Source organism: Rattus rattus, chromosome 6 (assembly GCF_011064425.1).
Source record: "Rattus rattus isolate New Zealand chromosome 6, Rrattus_CSIRO_v1, whole genome shotgun sequence".
Taxonomy (NCBI): Eukaryota; Metazoa; Chordata; class Mammalia; order Rodentia; family Muridae; genus Rattus; species Rattus rattus.
Genome location: NC_046159.1, coordinates 100,517,372 through 100,522,525, shown reverse-complemented (window position 1 = coordinate 100,522,525; position 5,154 = coordinate 100,517,372). Strand labels below are relative to the sequence as shown.

General features: G+C 47.4%; 1 non-coding gene across 1 annotated transcript; it reads right to left on the bottom strand.

Annotated features, from left to right (window-relative positions):
* Nucleotides 1-262: 262 nt before the first annotated feature.
* Nucleotides 263-369, bottom strand: LOC116904816. The gene has a single exon (XR_004388467.1). It is a non-coding gene; the product is annotated as a U6 spliceosomal RNA (small nuclear RNA).
* Nucleotides 370-5,154: the final 4,785 nt, after the last annotated feature.

Below are 5,154 nucleotides of genomic sequence, written 5' to 3'. Positions count from 1 at the left end.
CCTCTTTTTTTTTTTTTTTTGTGTAAAATTTTGGCTGCTCATAGCTAGCCCTTTAATCCCAGCAAGGGCAGATGCATCTCTATGAGTTCTAGGCTAGTCAAGGCTCTGCAGTGAAAGCCTGCCTAGAAATAAATAAAATTAATTAATTTTAAATATATGTACAGGGGTTGGGGATTTAGCCCAGTGGTAGAGCACTTGCATAGAAAGCACAAGGCCCTGGGTTCGGTCCCCAGCTCCAGAAAAAAAAAAAAAAAAGACATATGTACAAATAAAATACTTCAAAAATGTTTGTGTCACCCTTGCACAGGGGCCATGCTAATCTTCTCTGTATTATTCTAATTTTAGTATACGTGATGCCAAATTGAGCACCACAACTGCATTTCCTTGCAGCCTCTCCCTCAGCCTCATCCTGTTTCCCTGCCTTAGCCTCCTTCTTAGCTATTACCAACCCAGCCCTTTCCACAATTGGCTTTCTGCACCCAAATCTCTCTCCCCTGCTTGGCTTTGTGGGCATCCTTCCTAGAAGGGTCCATAGCCCATCTTTGTGCAGTCCTGCCTACACTTCATATTAGCTAGGGCAGAACAGTCAAGACTCCAAAATGGTCAAGAAGGCCTCTAGGATTAGCATCAGTCAGCAGTCCTGCCTTTCCTAAGCCAGCGAGTGGGGGAGGGGAAGGGGAAGGGCAGAGGATGGGGGAGAGCAGGCCTCCGCATCAAGTATCATCTGGAGACGTGGGGGTCAGCCAGTCCAGGAGAAATGAGCAAGGAGGTACAGCAACCCCTGCTAAAGAAACCCAGAGGAGAAGTGTAGTGGGACCCGGGCTTTGCACTTCCTCTGTCTTGACTTCCTGTGGCTGGAGACTACTTGCAGCTTGTAGAGATGATGCCTAGGTTTTGAGACAGGAAAGACAAGAAAAACTAATTCCTCACTCCACAGTCTGGCTGAAGTCTTTAACTAGTTGAGAGTCAAGAACTCCAGCTATCAGGTTTGGTGGTCCATGCCTTTAATCCCAGAACTCTGGAGGCAGAAGCAGGTAGATCTCTGTGTGTTCAAGGCTAGCCTGGTCTACAAAGAGAGTTCCAGGACAGATCTGTCTACACAGAGAAACCCTGTCCAAAAAATAAAACAGCTTCCTGCAGTATTTATTATATTGCTACCACCGGCAGAGGAAGTATTTCTTTTATATAGAAATATTTTCAGAAAGAATGTTAGAACAGCAATAAGCCTGGCTTAAGGCCTGTGTCTATATGACCTAAGCTAGGGCCTTATTCCTCTTCTAGAATTTTCTCCAGAATCCCACATACAGAACATCATATTATGTTATATTGCATTATATTATATTATACTATATTATGCCGGCAAAATGGCTCAGTGAGTAAAGGTGCCAACCCAAGTTCCATCACCTGGACTGACATGGTAGAAAGACAGAATCAACTCCTTTAAGTTGACCTCTGACCTCCTCATGCATGTGCACACACAGTCATTTTCAAAAATGCCATTAAGTAACTTTTTCACAGTGGTGCTTCCTACACCTTGCTTTTTTGTCTGGTGAAATCCTGTCTGGCATGCCTATGTCCATCCTGAGATCTCATTTAAATTTCTTAGCAAGCTTTGTAACAACTTTAGAAACAACCAGAATCCTCATGTAACTATTAGAAAGACAACTGGACTCTAGCCTTTGTTCTAAGCACCTCTCTGTGAACCCCTGCTCTCAAGGATGTCTAAAATGTTTTATAAAGAGTCTGGGGAAATGGGTCAGTACTAAAGAACACATAGTCCACCTGCAGCAGAGTGGAGTACCAACACTCACACTGTACCCCAGGTCAAGCAACTCCCAACTGCCTGGAATCCACTTCCAGGAATCCACTTCCAGGAGATCTGCTGCCTCTGGCATCTGCGCACATGTGCACCCACTCACCCACCCATAAACACATAACTAAAAAGGAAATACACGGGTTTTAAAAGATGTTTTTTAATGGCTGGGCATTGCTGGCACATGCCTCTAGTCTCAGTGCTCAGGAAGCAGAGGAAGGCAGATCCGTGAGTTCGAGAACAGGGTGGTCTATAGAACTAGGACAGTCTAGGCTATCTCAGAAAAATATATCTGTATCTCTTTCTGTCTGTCTGTCTGTCTGTCTGTTTGTCTGTAATAAACTCTGTAGGGAATGGTGACAAGCACCTTACTCCTAGCACTCAGGAAGCAGAAACAGGTAATTGCTGTGAACCCAGACCAGCCAGGGCACAGTGAGAACCTGTCTCAAAAACCAAACAACAAACTCAATGCCAACTGTGATGCCGTGGCTGTAGCCCAGTTGGCAGAGTGCTTGCCTAGAATGTACAAAGTCCTGGGTTTGAGTCCTACACCCCATAAAACCAGACATGATGGTATAGGCTTGTGATCCCAGCACTTGAGAGGGAGAAGCAGAGAGTCCAGGTTATCCTCTGATACATAGCAAGTTTGAGGATAGCCTGGGCTACATAACACCAAGTTTCAAACGAAGTAAACTCTATCTCGGCTTCTGGCCCTGTCCAACATTCTTTCCTGCTTTGATGACAAGAATTGGGTTTGAGGTCCTGGTAAGGGGGAGGAGCTCCATAAAGGGGAGAAAATGGCTGCCGCAGTTGGAAGCTAATGTGAAGCTGTGTCTCCAATCCCACACCACAACTGACAGGAATGAAGTAAACAGGAGCAGTAAGCTAGCGTGGGGCCTGGGATGACGTGTGGTCGTCGTCGTCATCGTCATCATCATTTTGTTTTTTGAGACAGAGTCTCACTTCATAGACCAGATTGGTTTCAAATTCACTGAGATCTACCTGCCTCTGCTTCCTGAATCCTGAGGTCAAAGCCGCACGCCACTCCACCCAGCTTTCCCTTTTGCTTTGAGACAGTCATTTGTAACCTCACACTCACTAGATAGCTGGGGTGGCCTTGAATTCCTGATCCTTCTGCCACCACACTGGAAGATAAACTTTTTTTTTCGTCTTTATTAACTTGGGTATTTCTTATTATTATTCCCTTTCCCACTTTCCAGGCCAACATCCCCCTAATCCCTTCCCCTCCCCTTCTATATGGGTGTTCTCCTCCCCATCCTCCCCCCAATACCTCCCTCCCCCCAACAATCACGTTCACTGGGGGTTCAGTCTTGGCAGGACCAAGGGCTTCCCCTTCCACTGGTGCTCTTACTAGGATATTCATTGCTACCTATGCAGTTGGAGTCCAGGGTCAGTCCATGTATAGTCTTTGGGTAGTGGCTTAGTCCCTGGAAGCTCTGGTTGGTTGGCACTGTTGTTCATATGGGGTCTCAAGCCCCTTGAAGATAAACATTTTAAAACGGCAGCCCTGTGCCCTTCCGTCTCCCACAGCTGTAAGGTCTCCCTGCTGAGCGGCAGGCGGTCAGACTAGTCAGACTTCTAACTTTTCAGCTCCCAGCTCCTGGCTGGTCCTCCAGGCAGCTGCAGTGATCCCGGCCTCCACTGTCCTGCTGTTTGTTTCCCTTAAGCATAATAACTGGGGAGTTCTTTTCTGAGTCCATTTTTAATGATTTCATCTATGAAACTAAGAACCTGCAAAGGGAACCGGGTGTTTCCTGTGGACCCCTGTGTGTGCACACAGCAGACTCTGTCCGAAGTTATCTGCACACCCTTTAAAAATGTGGTGTTCATTGGCCCAAAGGATAATTGGAGGGTGGTTACAAGTGACTTCAATCCACAGAGGGAAGAAGGGAAGAGAGGGCCACCGACCTGTCCTTGGAAGAGGAATCGAGTCACAGTGGAGAGGAGAGGACTAAGAAACTCAGACTAGTTTCAGGCTCCAGGGAGTCCAGGCCCAGGATGGAAACACTTCTTATCAGCTGCCATCCAAGTCCCACGGTCCTTTATACGCACGCACGCACGCACGCACGCACGCCAGGACCTGGGCTGCAGGGACATCTGCTTCTATTTGTTTTCCCTTTTCCCTTTCCCTTAATGACACCCAGTTCACCCACCCTGTGACTCCCAGGAAGAGAGCTCACCTCACCTCAGGATTCATTTAGCCACTTCTTACTAAGCCAGGGAGAGAGAAGGAAGGAGGAGGGGAGGGGAGGCCAGAGACTTGCCTTCCTAGCATTAAGACTAAACATAGCCTGAAGCTTGCTGACACCCTGAGGTCAAAGTGGAGAAATTAAAAAAAAAAAAAAAAAAAAAAAAAAAAAAAAAAAAGAGAGAGATACAGGTAGGTGAAAAGGCTGTGCTAAGAAAAACACCAGGGGACAGGCTGTCGGGTGAACCTGAGCTGTGAGGAGAAACTCGATGACTCTTACCTTTGGGTCACACCTAGACTAATAACCGCGACTGGAAATTCCTGTTGCGGAGAGGCAGCTTTTTCTTATTGAGATAATAGGCCCTCCGTGTTGAACCTGGAACACTTTCAGACCCAGGGAGGCGGGGAGCCTTTGTGTGGATCAGAAAAGGGAGGTCTTTTCTCCAGGCGGTCACAACCTCCTGCTTGGCCAATGTCTGCTTTCCCAGCTGACTACCTGGTACATCTCCAGAGTGACTCTGACACCCCCCACACCCTCTCACCCTACCTCCCCACCTCCACTACCCCTGCTAAGCTGTTGCTGGTCCACACTTCTGGAGTTGACAACCAAATAAATCCAGGACTACTACTCAATTCTCTTGCCCCAGAAGAGGCTTCTGGTTGATGTGAAAGAAAGCGTTCCTACCACATCCCTGGCCTAACCAAGGTGGTCCTCCATGGTTGGTTATTAGCAACTTAGTACTGATTGGGCCCTGTCAACATCGGTCAAGAAGAGGGAGGGACTTATGAGCCTCCACCCTCTCTGCAGATCTATTTGCAATTCTGGGATGCTGGGGGCGGGGCGTGACATTTTCTTTGATATTGGAGCCATTGATAAGGTGCTCCAAATCCAACAAACAACTGGGTCTCTCACACGCGCGCGCGCGCGCGCGCGCGCACACACACACACACACACACACACACACACACACACACACACGACAGGGAAGTAGAATAAGAACTACTTAAAAAAAAGGAATCATCAGGAGAGAGAGAGAGAGAGAGAGAGAGAGAGAGAGAGAGAGAGAGAGAGAGAGAGAGAGAAAGGAAGGAAAAGTAAAGTGGTGTAGAACACCATGGAAACACAATACGC